This window comes from Thermobia domestica, chromosome 18 (genome assembly GCF_964235325.1).
Source record: "Thermobia domestica chromosome 18, izTheDome1.hap1.1, whole genome shotgun sequence".
Classification (NCBI taxonomy): domain Eukaryota; kingdom Metazoa; phylum Arthropoda; class Insecta; order Zygentoma; family Lepismatidae; genus Thermobia; species Thermobia domestica.
In genome coordinates this window covers 151,655,885-151,670,893 of record NC_137471.1, presented here as the reverse complement: position 1 = coordinate 151,670,893, position 15,009 = coordinate 151,655,885, and the positions used below count along the sequence as shown (strand labels likewise).

At 34.1% G+C, this 15,009-nt stretch overlaps 1 protein-coding gene and 1 long non-coding RNA gene across 2 annotated transcripts in view; one reads left to right on the top strand and one right to left on the bottom strand.

Moving 5' to 3' along the window:
- The window catches only part of LOC145676223 (uncharacterized), a 33,965-nt gene that overhangs the window by 15,572 nt on the left and 3,384 nt on the right, over positions 1-15,009 (bottom strand). The gene's annotated exons all lie outside the window — the stretch shown is intronic.
- On the top strand, positions 71-12,076 carry LOC145675965 (uncharacterized). The gene is made up of 3 exons (XR_014129252.1): positions 71-221; positions 8,593-8,731; positions 11,343-12,076. It is a non-coding gene; the product is annotated as an uncharacterized LOC145675965 (long non-coding RNA).

Sequence of the window (15,009 nt, the reverse complement as noted above, 5' to 3'; positions counted from 1 at the left end):
GTCAGTCTGGCAACGCTGATGTGAACCAGCGAGTTTTGAAAACAAATGAGTGTTAGATATTGGTTGACAATTCGTTTGTGAAGCAAAGAAATTAATACAACCTTATTTCGGACAATTGTAGGGAACAGGCCATTTAAATCTATGTTTGGGCCAAACTACACGGCATTTTACAGATGCCGAATAGAATGGAATGGAAGCAAAGAAGCTAACATTTGAAAAAAGTAAGTGTTTATTTATTTATATATATATGTAACGTTTGACAAATTTCTTCCATTTTCAGGTTAGGGTAAGGCTTTGTATTTCTGTTAACTGAGCATGCAATAATTAAGGAGATCCATTACTACTTGCAGATTGACATAAGGAGAGCTCAGTGTAAGGACGGTATGGACGTACAACATAAAAACCAGTGCATAAGGGTAAACTTTACTACAAGACACGCCCCAACTGCGCATCTATAAGTAGGGCCCTTCGAAAAAATATAGTAGAGTAGGGTAAGGTAAAGTAGAGTAAGATATAAATAGGTAGGATAGGGGTTAGCTTAAGGTTAGGTAAGTTTTGATTCATTTTCATAAAATTATTAATGTGTAATTTCTCCTTTCTGAGTGAGAGTATCTGCTGGAGCGGGCCTTGTAAATTAACCCGTGCATAAATCAAACCAGTTTGGGGTTAAGTTTAGAGTTACCCCACCGCTTTTTATAAAAATCAAGAAAATTTACAGGAGAAATGAGGTAAGAAATGATAATTTGAAGTATTTATTTGATGTTTAGGAATTTAAGTTCGGCATGAGAGTTATGTTTAATACGAGAAAAGATATGTGGAAATTAGTAGTATTTACCGGATGCGGAAGCATTCGCGGAAGGTTTCAGCAGCATGGTAGTTGTGAAATATGGCGAACATGTATAATGAATGCTTAAAAATAATGAAGAAAACCTTTTAAATTTTTGTAAAGCCAACGGAGTACTAAAGTTAAGTGAAATGTAATAATTTTTAATACTTTAAGCACTGTTTTTTGTATGTTGCGAAGTCCAAGGGAACCTACAGACTGGAGAGGCAACTCTAAACTTAAGCCCCAGTTTGTGCTAGCTGGCCACTGAAAAGCGCGAGTGCTATCTAACTGAGTCAGGGCACAAGTGCAGCACGAAAGCCCAAGTGATAATTTTGCGCCCGTAGGGAGCAGGCTCGTCAGCGACGGGGTTTACGCGCATAAACGATGATAGTGGAATAGCACACTAACAGGTATTTATTCCGAAGTTGGTCGTCGCCTACTTTTTGGCTAAAAGTGTAATAATTGGTTTCTTTCTTTAGCAAAGTTTTACATTTAATTCACATAATAATGCCGAGTGAGCGTTAGCGAGTGGAGACGGGTTAGTGCCTCGCAGGGCACGTTGTTTTCTATTACTGCTGAATGGGAAGACGGGCCTGTGTTCTTGAAGGTTGCTGGCTTCTTGGTTGTCACTAACCGTTACAGTAGACAATATTACTTTCTCCACGTTTTTTTTATGTTAGTATTTATCAGGGTTGGCAAAAACCATGGTTTTTATTGAAAAAAAAAACAACGTTTTTTTGTTTAAACCAGGTTTGTTTGGTTTAAATAATTTGTTCTATATATTCATATCATATATGGACAGAAATAAGTTTGTTTCATCTTGATGTTATTATGCAACAACCGGGTTATGCTGGAAGGGGTCACTTGTGCTTAATGCGGAATAAAAACCGCTTCTTGAGTTACATCCGAGAAAAATTGTCCTCCAATTGAACTCGGAACCAGGAATAATTGGCCACAAATGCGATACGTTTGCCGACTCACTCAAGAAGGAATCCTCATAAAAATACGTTGAACTGATCTTTACATGCTTCTTGATATAATTGTCAAGAGTAATTTCAGAAGAGCAAACACATAAACAGTTGCACAAGTGAAACTATTATACAGACTTACATATGGACAATTTCAAAGTACTACGGAGTACAGAAGAACTAATTTAGTTCAAGTTAGTTAACAATGACTTTTATTGGTCCAAATTAAAGAAATACAACGACTTAATTTGCATATCAGTAAGAAAAATGAATAAAGATACGAATTATTTGAGTCCACTTTGGCTCAGACTCATTTATACATAAATAGATACCAAAAATACTTCTCATTTCACTAAATGCTTTTCGTGGGGTCTGTATGACCCCCCCCCACACACACGAAGTACGGCATTTCGAAGTATTTTATCAATAGTAAACATTGAAACGAAACAATATTTAGTATTTTTCTTTGATTGCAATTATATAACAATAATAACAACTACAAAAAAAGTTGCTTTTGTAGTATAATCTTTTTGAGTAATGAATGGGGAATTTAGGTCTGAGTATAACACGAATAATGGGAGTGAAACGTGATAACCCACAAATGTCTGTTCATCAAGATTTTACAAACACTTACACTTTTACGAACATTTTTCGTTTTTTGGTTTAAACCAGTTTTTTTTTTTTTTTTTTGAAAAAAACAGCTGGTTTAAACCAGCCAACGCTGGTATATATATATAGGATGTAAGAAAATTTAAAGCATCAAACCTACAGAGGTGATTTGTCACATCAGAGCAAAGAAATAGTTCATATGGACCTGTGGTCAAAAGTCCATACTGTCGAAGCTATAGACTGTCGAAGACATAAGAAAATAAATTTTAAAAATCTATAGCTTCAGTGTGGGACCGAGCGCAGTCAAGGAAGGCATCACTTAAGAACTAATATGTGCCCTATTCAAATACCCATGCTTCAGAATTCTGCGGTGCTTGCGTATCAATGGACAGTTTATGAGCACTTCAACTTTTCTGAGTATTCCTCAACTGGCTCTATAAAAATTAATGTGTAAGTGCCGCAAGATTCTGTAATATGGATATTTGGATAGAGCACGTAGTAGCTCTTAAGTAAGGTCTTGACTCGACTGGGATCGGTCTCACAGTAGTGGAATTCTGGACCTCTAAATTTCCTTTTCCCACGTTTTCGGCAGCCTGTAACTATAGACGTTTGACCACGGGTCCATATAAACTTTTTTTCTTTCTTTTCGTATGCAGAGTAAGAATTAAATGATAACTTAGCTGCTGGTAGTCGAATTTCGGTTAAAACTACGCTAGAAGTCGTGTAGCCGAATAGTAACCGAGCAGTACTCAGTGCAACTACACTTTGCCTTTTCCTGGATTACTATAGTACGGAAGGTATAACGTTGTTGCTTTCCCGTGAAAAGTTGTAGTGACGTTTATGGGGAATTGCCAGCTTGGTTACTCGTGGCTCGCTGAGCGCAGTGAATGGTTGCTGGTGATTTGCTATCCTCTTACCACACCCCCAGTGACGAGCAGGTCGAAGTGCGGGAAGCCAACGACGCTATACCTTCTGACCTTTAGTTACCAAGAAAATTGTCAAAAGATGTTAACCAACTTACTTGGTTACATTAAGCAAAAGGAATAACAGCTGTACAGTTTTGCTGTAAAAATAGTCGTCTCGTCTTTGTAATTGCTCATTGCACTTAATTATTGCCGGTACTTGGGCTGTTATAGACAATTAGTTATTTGAACCCCTCTTCCTTGGTTGCAGGACTCAGTTATTCAGGATAAATTAACACGTCTCAATTGATCTTTTTTTTCGAGTATTGAAATTCTTATATAATATTAAATTAGCTGCAGTATGGGATATTTCGCAGTAAATTATTCTGGTCACAGTATGAAACATCCTCAGATATGCTAGTTGTCATTGTCGTGTATGCGATGCACTAACCAATTAAAGTAGTGTCTACTAATTACGGCTCTCGATTAATTTAATCGTGTGGTTGGCGTAATCATAAATATATTCATCTGTATTAAATGAATCGGTGAGTAGAAAAAGGAGAATATTCCCCAACACGTTACTTTTGAAAAACGAAAAATAAAAGTGTTTACCAGAAATACCATTGTTTACGTAAAAATATCTGTATGGGAGATTTGTAGCGTATGTTAAGACCTTTCATTTCTCAAAATTGCAAAAACGTAATGGAATTGGATATTTAGTTATAGAGAAATTCTTATCATAGAATATTATCCTTTATTTTTTAATGTTCTCCTTTTTCTACTCACCGATTCAAATATCAGTTGCTATATAGATGTATATGTAGTATATAAGCGAATTTTAAAGGGAAATGTAGACAGTAACTCCCACAGGATTTTTTTACAGGGGGAGTGGGCAAAAGGACCGACATACAAGCAAAGTCACGGATACAAATACTTAGAACCACCTAATATTTAATGTAAAAAAACAATTATTACAACTCACTGCTAACTTCACTAACTGTTGTGTGTGAATAAAAAAAATTAGCATATTTTAATATTAATTAGGAAAATCCATTGTTAAAGCAAGTGCTCCCTGCAGCGGGCGGCTATGGTTACGGGAATACAGTTTTAGTGTTATTGATACTTCGTAAGTGAAATCCTCATTTAGTTGGGTGAAGAATCTAGAATACAATAGTGCATGATAAAGAAAAGAGTAAGTTTTTATATTTTAGGTATGTTTTGTATTTGTAAACTGTTCTTCTTTCCGAAAGTATATTCTCCTTTAGAACAACTTAACTCTGTGCATCAGAAGTGCAAAAGTACAACTCTTATGTAAATCAGGCGCAAATATATATGTATTGAAAATTGAAAGTAAAGATTACCATGAAAAAAAGCAATGATAGAACGACAGTGCGAAAAATACGAAATAACCAGTGCTAGATAGCTACTGAAAAGCAGGAATATTATTAACAGAGTGAGCACAAGGGCGTAGCAGGATGAGCTTGGTGTGCTTCCGTATGGAGCGGGCATGTCAGCGACGGTGGATATGCACGTAACCGAGGGTAGTGTAAAAATTTTATATCCCATACAACTATGCCTTACATCTAATATAGCTTTAATTCACTCCTGTGGTACTGCATCATCACTTTACATAATGCCTTGATTTCATAATAGCTTCCTTACGGAGTACTATGCATTACGTATTACGTATTTCGACGTATGATAAATATTATAATAGATATAAGGTTCTGATATATAATTACATGTAGATTGCTATTGCAAAATGAATCAACATATAAATAACATAAATAATGGTTTGCGCCTTCCATTTCAACTGAGCCAAAGAAAAAGTACCATCATCATCTCAGATATTATTGGAACTTTTTTTTTATAACAACTAGACATGTTTTTTAAATGACCCGTATTTTTGTTGTTGGAAAAGATTTTCCCGCCAAGTAATGGGCCATCAAAACGGGAAGTACAATTTACGACTTTTAGAGGACGTGGAAAACGGTAAACTTCGTTGCCTCACCATTCAGCTATGGAGACAGATAGTTATAATTCTTGTTGTGGTATGTGCACTCATGACAAAAATTATTGTCGCATGTCTATAAATATGTTGTTGTAGGAATATAATTTGTTTAACGAATTCATCCGGTATTTCTTATAATGTAGTGTGTGTATAATCGGGAAGGACGATTTATGTGGCAAATTTCATGTCAAAAGAGTAGTAAATAAGAACAATAAAACGAAAATAAAACTTTGTCAATTTAGCAACATTTTGTTTTACTCATTCTAATTTTCGTGTTTGTAATTCTTTTCTTCTGAAATTTACTACAAGTATACATTTCCCAATTATACACATAGTATCATTATTAAAAGTACCCTGCAAAATCATTATCAAATTATATTCTTACAAGAAAACAGTTATAGATATGCGACAATCATTTTGGACATGAGTGTACATAGGGATATAAATAAAATATATTTTATTATAGTTTGAATTGCGCATGCGTATCTTTTGGTATATAAATTAACAAATGAACGTAAGTTTATGTGAAAAGTCGAAGTTTATGCTTTCTTTCGAGCACTTCCGGTTCGAATTTTAAAATTCTATTTTACGGTTGGTAAGACCTAGTTACCCGCTTCTCAAAAAAAAAAAAAAAAGTATTGCTTGTGTGTGCAACCGTTTTGTCGCAAAAAATCGAGAAACCGTCAAATTTTCAAAAATCACCTTTCTCGAAATCACCATAATTTAAAATTCTGAAATGTTGTCAAATTGTTCAACTTTACATGAATAATACACAAACCAAATAGCATTGTCGACCAATGCTTCATGAATAAACTACAGCCTCTTGAAGTTAGCGAAGTTTCATTAACTTCAATATCACCGTTGGCAACACTGAAAACAATGAAAGTGCAACAATTTGATGATGTTTGTGGTTCACATTCATTAAATAAAAAATAAAGGTTTTTCCTGGCTCCTTTTTATTATTTTGATCAAAAAGGCTCTCTGAAATAATAAGATGAGTCTCCCCCTACTCCGTTTTCCTAAACCAATGTAACCTGAGGTGAAAATTACGATTACGAAACAAATTTTGAACTTACTTAAAATGGTTTTCGGAAACAAAGTTTCACTGATTTTTTCCACTCTGAAGTAATTATTTGCTTGCTTAGTGTCTTCTTCGCTAATAGCATGTCAACATGGCAGATGCTCCAATAGGTGTTGGTGCATTCACAACTCGTAGCACGTTGTCGATACTCACAAAACACTTATATTCTCTTCTCTTATTCTCTTCTGGAAACCTGTACCCTGTTGAAGGTCCATGTGGAAACAAAGAAAAAAATGAAATGAAAACTTGGGAGTTTTACGTCCCACGTTTATGCCCGTTAGGCTAAAGGAGACAGTGATTATGAGAAATGAGTGAAATGGTGGAATGAAGAAAGTGGGAGGAAACGGGAGAACTCCGAAAAACCCATCAGCACGGTGTTTGTCCACCACAAATTCCACACGGCGCGAGCTGGGATCGAACCAAGGACCCTAAGCACCGGAGGTGAACGCTCTACCACTGAGCTACCGCGCCTCCTGGAAACACAAAGAACACTGCAATTTCATGTAATTTATGATTTATTTTTAATATTTCTGCTATCCATCACTGGTTATCGTATATGCATGTAACAAAAGTTCATTTTAGCAGATTTCCTAAATCTACACTTTGAATAGCAGAAGCTCGATTTTGGGGAAAGCAGGAAGTTAGTCCATGGTGACCCGTTACTGCCATAATAGCCAAAGATGACTTCGGTAAATACCAGTTACCGGTCGCACACTTTCCCACTTTTTTTTATTTTATTTTATTTTTTTTTTAATTGTCGAATTCGGTTTTTGGCAACAAGGCGAGAGTAATACCCGGAGTTGGTACTTGCACTATACTCACGAATTTATCTGCAGGTGAATCTGTTTTTCGTTTTCCCGGGTTGCCACATTCTTATCCCCCCTCTCCTAAATACGTCGCAGAGACCCTAACCACGGCCGGTTTCACTGAAAAGCCACTGCTTTATCGGACCTGTCTGCATCTTGGACATCTGAAAGCAATTTTTAAAGTAGAATGCAGCACCATCAGAAATCACTGAAACGGTTTATTAAATTGTAGACACTTATTTTCACGTGTTCGAACCTTTTTCTATAACGTATATTATCGCTTTTCTTCGAGTATTTTTAGAATCTTATTCATTCTACGAACCGAATCGTGTGTTTTGTCATCGCTTATTACGGCAAAACTGTCAGTTGTTTCATAATAATATATCACTCCCGTAAAAAGGACATTTGCTCGTTTCTCCAGTGATCATTCTCAACTTCCCTTTGCAGAATAACAGTCCCATTTAAGCGAAGTCCACATGCAGTAAAATAATATTTGTATTTTGAAATTTTACACGATGCTTTGCGGTAACATTTTTTTACACTTTCATTGTTTTCATTGTTGCCAACTGTGACTTCAAAGTTAAAGTTCGCTAACTTAAAAAGGCTGTAGTTCATTCATGAATCATTGGTCGAGAATGCTATTTGGTGTTTATTATTCATGTACAGTTGAACTATCTGACAAAATTTAAGAATTTTAAATTATGATGTTTTCGAGAAAAAGACGATTTTTAAAAATTTGACGATTTCTCGAATTTTTTGCGATAAAATGGTTGCACACAGAAGCGATACTTTTTTTTGGGGGGAAGCGAGTAACTAGGTGTTACCAACCTTGAAAACGGAATTTAAAATTCGAACCGGAAGTGCTCGAAAGAAAGCATAAACTTCGTCTTTTCACATAAACTTACGTTCATTTGTTAATTTATGTACAAAAAATACGCAAACCAAACTATAATAAAATATAGTTTATTCATATCCCTATGTGCATACCACAACAAGAATTATAACCCTTCATGTCTCCATTGCTGAATTGTGAGGCTCCGAATTTGACCATTTTCCATGTTTTCTACAATTCATGAATTGTACTCCCCTTCCTTGATGGCCCGCTACTTGGTGGGAATTTTTTTCCGAAAAAAAAATACGGGTCCCTTAAAAACATGTCTAGTTTCTATTAAAAAAAAAGTTTGAACAATATCTGAGATGGTGATGGTACAATTTTATTTTTTATTTATTTATTTTTGCCTCAATTGAAATGGAAGGCACCAGATATCTAATTTAAGTTAAAAACAATGTACGTTTCTCATTAAGTTTTAGTTACTATAAAGTTGTGACTTAAAATTTGTAAAATACTGTACATATTTTAGTTTTTTGCATTTTCTTTTTCTACAATAGAATATTAAAACACATGGTACAAAACATTAGAAATGTTTATTAAGTACTGACCTGTTCCGAGAGATCAGAAAAGATGAATACGAGCTGGTTTTGGAATGAAAATGGTGTTCTTTATGCTATGTATTGGATAGTTCAGGAAGTGAGTATTTATTGAATATTTTATTATTTTTATTCGATATGCCCATTAAACCATATAGTTGAGACTCTATTGTATTGATAGAAAGTTGAGACACTATAATATTAATAAATTTTCATAGAAATAGGCACTAACTATACGTTTAAATAGAAAGAATGTGTCAAATAAAATTTACTGTAGGCAGCCAATGACACCCCAAAATAAACAAACTTCTGTTCTTTATAATATATCGAACGTAAAGAAACGACATTGGTTGATTTGGCGCTTTATTGATGCATTTCGAAGGAAAAAAGAGAAGCAGGACACGAGGCAATGCTTCGAGAAGACGATCCGCCCAAGAAAAGAAGAAAACTCCCGACTAGAGCCCACGTCCTGGTTCGGATTCCACGTTAATCAGTAGGTTCACGTTTTGTATAGCCTCGCTGTTCACGGGATGTTAAACTCAAATTCAACTGAACTGAAAGAAGAAAATAGATTCAAGCTGATGAAAGAGTTCGCCGTACAGAATTTTGAAACTGTTGACATTACAGAATAATGCTGGATTTGGCCCATAATTCCGTCATGGAATGTTAATGTCATGGTAATTGTAACATAAGACAAAGTAAATTATTAAATAAGTATAGTAGATTTCACTGTTGCTTCCTTTTCAATTATATGTGTTGCAAATACGTAGTAATAAGCAGTAATGCAGTGTTATGAATTGCTATGAAGTTATGAATATCCTTTACGTTAGAAATATTGTAAAGATAACTTCACAGAAGTTTACTTTGGGGTGCTGTAGGGTGCCTACAGCAAATTTTATTTTAGCCCAATATAGATTCATGCTGAGAAAAATTTCTGCAGGTCATTGTCTCCGATTTTCCTGAAATTAGAATATATCATTCTAAAAACAAAATAATTAGACCCATTTTTTCTGCATTATACAAAAAAATATTAGAACTAAATTAAGCATTTGTTGCAACTGAGACTTTCAGTGACTGTTTGCCATGGCATTTTAAAGAAAATGTGGATCAAATTTAAACTTTCCGAACTTCTTAATTTTAGGTTGTGCAGTTATTTTTTGAGTTTTAGTGATATTAATGCCTATTTTTAAGGCTTTTAGTACGTAATCATACGGTTTCTATTTTTGAAGTACATTATATCCCATTTAAGTAGATTAACCTATTTAGATATACGGCTTTGCGTCCAAACGTCCTGCTCCGGTATCACAGGGTGGTATAGGAGCAGAGGGCTGGTGTTATTTATCATTAGCCTTGAAGATATATATATATAAATGAGCATAGTGAGAAGGACCATATATACTTCTACCTTATTAATTTATAAGTATGGCGCTAAATTCGGTGTACAAAAGCAGAGGGGTGATTCCTGAGAGTAAAAAAAAAAAAAGTTCCAATAAACATAGGGCGAAAACCCCATCGTTTATGTGTTATAGGCTGCTGGAATCATGAAAAAATGAACTTTAAAGGTTCATAGCTCCTAAACTTTGGGACCCACCTTGGTCCGGTCATAACTTCACTTAGAACCTAGTATGTTCCCTATCCAAAAATGCGTGCTTCATAATCCTGAGGTGCTTTCACAACAATGTTTAACGAGGAAGTTTGACTACGGGCCTATGATATAAAGTACTCTCAAACTACCTCCATAAAAATTGTTGCGTGAGTACCTTAGGATTCTAAAACATGTATTTTTGGATAGAGCACATATTAGTTCCTAAGTGAAGTCTTGACCCGACTTTGGTAGGTCCCATAGTTTTGGAGCAATGGACCTTTAGAATTGATTTTTTCATGTTTTCGGCAGCCTATAACACGTGAACGATGGGCTTTTCGCCCTAAGTTTATTGGAACATTTTTGTTTGTTTTACTCTCAGGAAACATTCCTCTGCTTTTGTACGACGAAGTTAGCGCCATACTGTAGGTATCGTTAATAAAATGTAGATATTAAGCTAGGATTAATCTGCACATTTTAAAAAAAAAGTTTATATTTCTATTACTTTATGGCTGGCATGCATATAGCGGAGTTGGGATTTGGGCGCCATAGTCGAGCGGGCAAGCTCTATGTCGGTTTTCTACATTATTTATTTACAAATACTGAACAAATATTAAGAATTAATTAAATCTTTTAAAAGTTTTTTTTCTTTTTAACTCTTTTTAAAGCAAGCTTAACTTCTTTATCTTTTAAGTCGAAGCAGGAAATATAAACCACCGAACGATTTCTGTGTATGAACTCTGTCAAACTCGTAACCCAGCTGAGCTACTTTCCTTCCTTCGCTCAGTAATACTCATGCATCTACAGTTTCCATTTTCATCCTAAGTTAAGTTTATTGTGTTCTGTAATATCATTATTTTAAATTTGGATCATAGTTTCAATTCTATATCTACACTATAACTTTATTCAGCGTACCAAATTTGAGTGATAGTTATTAAGATATTTAGTATATAACTTCCAAAAGTATGCGAAACAATGTTTTAGTATTTTGGATAGCCTGAGGTAAGATTAAAAATAAGACGCATAAAACGCTTTGCTTGACTTAACCTTGATTCTGAGATATCTTTCGTTTTTAAATTTTGCCCCACATGCTACAAATAGTAATTTTACAACAATTGCTTTATTTTAGGAGTGCACTGTGTTTGGAGGCTATCAACCGAAATGATTTCAAGGTACGCACAGGTACTACATAGACGGTACCAAATTTGACCGTAAGTAAGGATGAATCCCAGAAAAAGGAAGAAAGTGTTGTGACTCACCTAGCATTTCAAAGTGTCTTCCTATGTGATGAACTATCAACAGCCTCCCATCATTAGCGCGCGGCTTGCTCAATTTGCAGATTCGACGAAAAATGTTTTATATATAGAGAGTTTGGCATAGAGACATTTAGTATAGGAAGCCCAAAACTCATAGCGTCAACATAACAACAATTTAAAAATATGGACTGAAGATCTAATTAATTCTTATTAACTGTGATTTTTTTTTTATTGGCATAGCTCGCTTCGTGTGATGTGTATGGTACTCATTTAAGCTAATATGCGTGCATATTATGCTGTTTTAATTTATGGCAGTTAAATCACACTTCAGATTCTAAAGTAATGTATAATATACCTACTTCGTACCGTTAAATATATTCTTACATGAGGGTGACAGAGAACTTTTCAAGAAATAGTTTTAACTTATTTTGTGTGTGTTGAGGAGAGAGGGGACGTAAGTAAACGCATAATTCTGCTCCTTGGTTTTCGGTGATTGGTACCGTCATCTTCTGAACTACAATACTAGGGTGTAGGAAAGAGTTTGTAAGATGCAACTCTGTTCAAACATTTCTTACAAAGTAAGTGTTTTTTTTTTTTTTTAATACACTGATGAGGTGTATATACATTTCAAACTATTATAATGTACGGTATGCATTTAGTAGACTTAAATTAATATAGACTTTTTGTTTATGTATTCACATTAAATATATTGTGTACTACAAATGTATACTTAATGTAAAATTTAATAAATAATTACTGTAATTATTCTCAATAAATCTACAGGATTTTATTTTATGTATTGTCTTTTAAAGGTTCATTCCTTTATTTGGCTTTCGGTTTGTTATGTAATCATAAGTAATGTAGGATGGTGGAATTTAGATCTTTTTAAGGATAATTTCTCTATTATATACGATAACTCAAAGAAATAATCGATTGTATATCGCATTAAACATTTACATGATATAAAATAAGTTATTTTCCCCATTTATCATGTATAAATCTTACCACCAGTGGGGTTCTGTAGTATAGACACTGGTTGCCCAAGTACTTCACAAGTTGCAGTATACTCAATGCGGTCTGGTTGCTTGAGCACTGACTTCAGGAGTGGTAGAATGAATGACTATTCGGAAACAATGAGTAGCCTAGTGGTTAATGCATCGACACGGTAAGTTCAAGTTACAGGTTCAAATCTTAGTCCATTCTTGCATTCTCTTTCCTTTTGTAATTATGTACTTTAGCTTAGTAGACCTGATTTCTTTATACTCGAGTTATTTCATCATGACTTTCAACACAAGGACGACATGAACCACTCACATGTTGATAACTGGGATGTCTTCCTTGTGCTCTCTCATTTATCCTACGCTTTACAATAGCTGTTTTAGTGTTGTGTAAAACATACAACGAAGAGCACAATTAAGACACCTCGACTGTGGACATCTGAGGGGTCCACGTCGTCCTTGTGTTGAGAGTCATGGTGCAATAAAATGGTTTCATGGTGATATGATCACGTTTTATACTGATTCTTTATAAGAAAAACTCATTATATACACGTGTTTGTAAGTTTCGTATATTTTTAATACTTCTGTAAGAAACTGTACTATGGCATTTTATTTTAGTTCCATTACGAATACTTTTCACAAAATGCATGTGATTTGTTCCGATTGTTATTGTTCCTCCATATTTTTAAATGAATATTGGCATAGATATAGAATGTGTGTCCGAGATAATTTAGTTTTCTCCACTTGTACTGGACAGTGCCCCCTGTGGTGTCGCCTTGTAATATTAAGGGATCCCGGGTACATGACAAAATATTTGGAAAATATTTTCTGTACAAGACAGAAAATTTTCAGAGAATATAAGGTAGACAAATCAAAAACATTTTCAAATTACTTTTCTTGGTGTTTTGTAGCAGTAGCAAATGTTAAGAAAATATTAAACTAGTTTCAGACGAATTTGTGCTAACAAAGAAAATATTTACGATTTATTTTTCAAATAGCAATTGATATGTTTTTGATTTGTTATTGTGTGTAGTTTCAGAACGTACTTAAAGTATTTTCTAACATTTTCTGGTTTTCGCAGAGAAATATTTTAAATTATTTCTGAATATTTTTCCGTCATAACCACCATAACACCTACAGTTTGAAGTACATTTCTTTCTTCAACCTATAAGTTAGAATTCCAGATTTTGTTTCAACAAATTTATGTGATGATATAAGTTTCCGTGTGTTCTAAACCGGTTCCAAAATACACAGACTTCTACCACCCCATCAATTTCTAAAAATGAAATCCAGATATTTTAACTTACAAGAGTTGGAAAACTGTTCAGTATGCATTTCCTTCAGTACTGAAGAAAGAAATAATTTCAAACTGTAGGTGTTATCCTGGTAATGACGAAAAATATTCAGAAAGAATTTAAAATATTCTATGTGAAAACCAGAATTCGTTAGAAAGTATTTTAAGTACGTTCTGAAACTACATACAATAACAAATCAAAAACATATCAATTGCTATTTGAAAAATGAATCGTAAATATTTTCTTTCTTAGCACAAATTCATATCTGAAACTCGTTTAATATTTTCTAAACATTTTCTGTTACAAAACACCAAGGAAAATAATTTGAAAATGTTTTTGATATGTCTACCTTATATTCCCTGAATATTTTCTGTCTTGTACAGAAAATATTCTCTAAATATTTTGTCATGTACAGAAAATATTTTCTGTGATGTACGGAAAAAATCCACTAAATATTTTTTGTCATGTATGGAAAATATTTTTTGGTATGAGTGGAAAATATTTTAAAATTGTTAATTTACAGAACATTAATTTTTGTTAAAAATGGATTAGAAATCTTCAGAAAACATTTCAACTAAGTACCCAATACATTGTAAAAATATTTAGAAAAAATTTCTTTATTTTAGACAAATGATTTTCAGTGTTATTGGCAAATGATTTTAAAATATTCCATGCGAAACATCTTAAAAAACATTCCGTTAACATTTTATAAAATGTTTCAAATACATTTTCAGTAATGTGTGGAAATTATTCAGAAAACAATTTTTGGAAAACTTTTCTAACGGCGTATAAAAAATTTCTACAACGTTTTTGAGTATATTGCGAAAATATTTGGAAACAGTTTGTAACCATTTCTTGGAGAGGTCCTTCATCGTCCTGTCCAGGTAAGTTAAAGTATCAGGAAGATACCTATTGGTAGTACCACGAGCCACGGACAGCGACTACATGTCACGGAATGGTTACAAATAAATGGACGCCCGAACAGTGACTTGAACTCCAGGCGATTACAGTGTCACTACGTGGAAGTTTAGTAAATACGCTGTAAAAAGGAAAAAAAGTTCCGAAATTAAACAAACGAACTGGAAATGTACACGTAACTGTGCTAAATTACAGCTTACAAGCGTAACCGGCACAGATGGAAAACTAAAATCTTAGCACAAAAAAAGCGTGACCTTCACCCCAACTCGGGTTAAACCCCGGAAGAGATGAGAAATCAGAAATACCGAATTTGAACTTTTAAACTTTTA